Source organism: Sinocyclocheilus anshuiensis, unplaced genomic scaffold (assembly GCF_001515605.1).
Source record: "Sinocyclocheilus anshuiensis isolate Anshui unplaced genomic scaffold, SAMN03320099.WGS_v1.1 scaffold1123, whole genome shotgun sequence".
NCBI lineage: Eukaryota > Metazoa > Chordata > Actinopteri > Cypriniformes > Cyprinidae > Sinocyclocheilus > Sinocyclocheilus anshuiensis.
In genome coordinates, this window is record NW_015544248.1 from 836,423 (window position 1) to 836,838 (window position 416).

The following is a 416-nucleotide window of genomic DNA, read 5'->3' on the forward strand; positions in this document are numbered from 1 at the left end:
TAATTAATAGAAAAACCTTTCTGTGAATGAACACACATATCCTTCATGTCATTGTTTATATTATTGCTGTCTTGTATATTGGCTGTTGCACTGTAGACTATTTTATGCATGCTTATGATAGAACCACTCATTCATGTAACCTTACATATACCGTGTTTGGTCTCTATTAATTCGTATTCGGATGATCTAATTGAGAGTGTATATTGTATGTTTATACCTATGTTAGATTTTGAGAAGATGAGGATGTGAGCTAGAACGCTCCTAAGGACACCCTAAGTTGACGCCAGGCTTCGGCCTTGACTTTCCATTCACCGAGATACTCTGACTCAAACTGGTTCTTTTTCATCAACCAACTTCAGCGAAGATCAACTTGAGCCTTCAGATTGCATCAAGCCTCTCTTTCAGACAGACGAGAC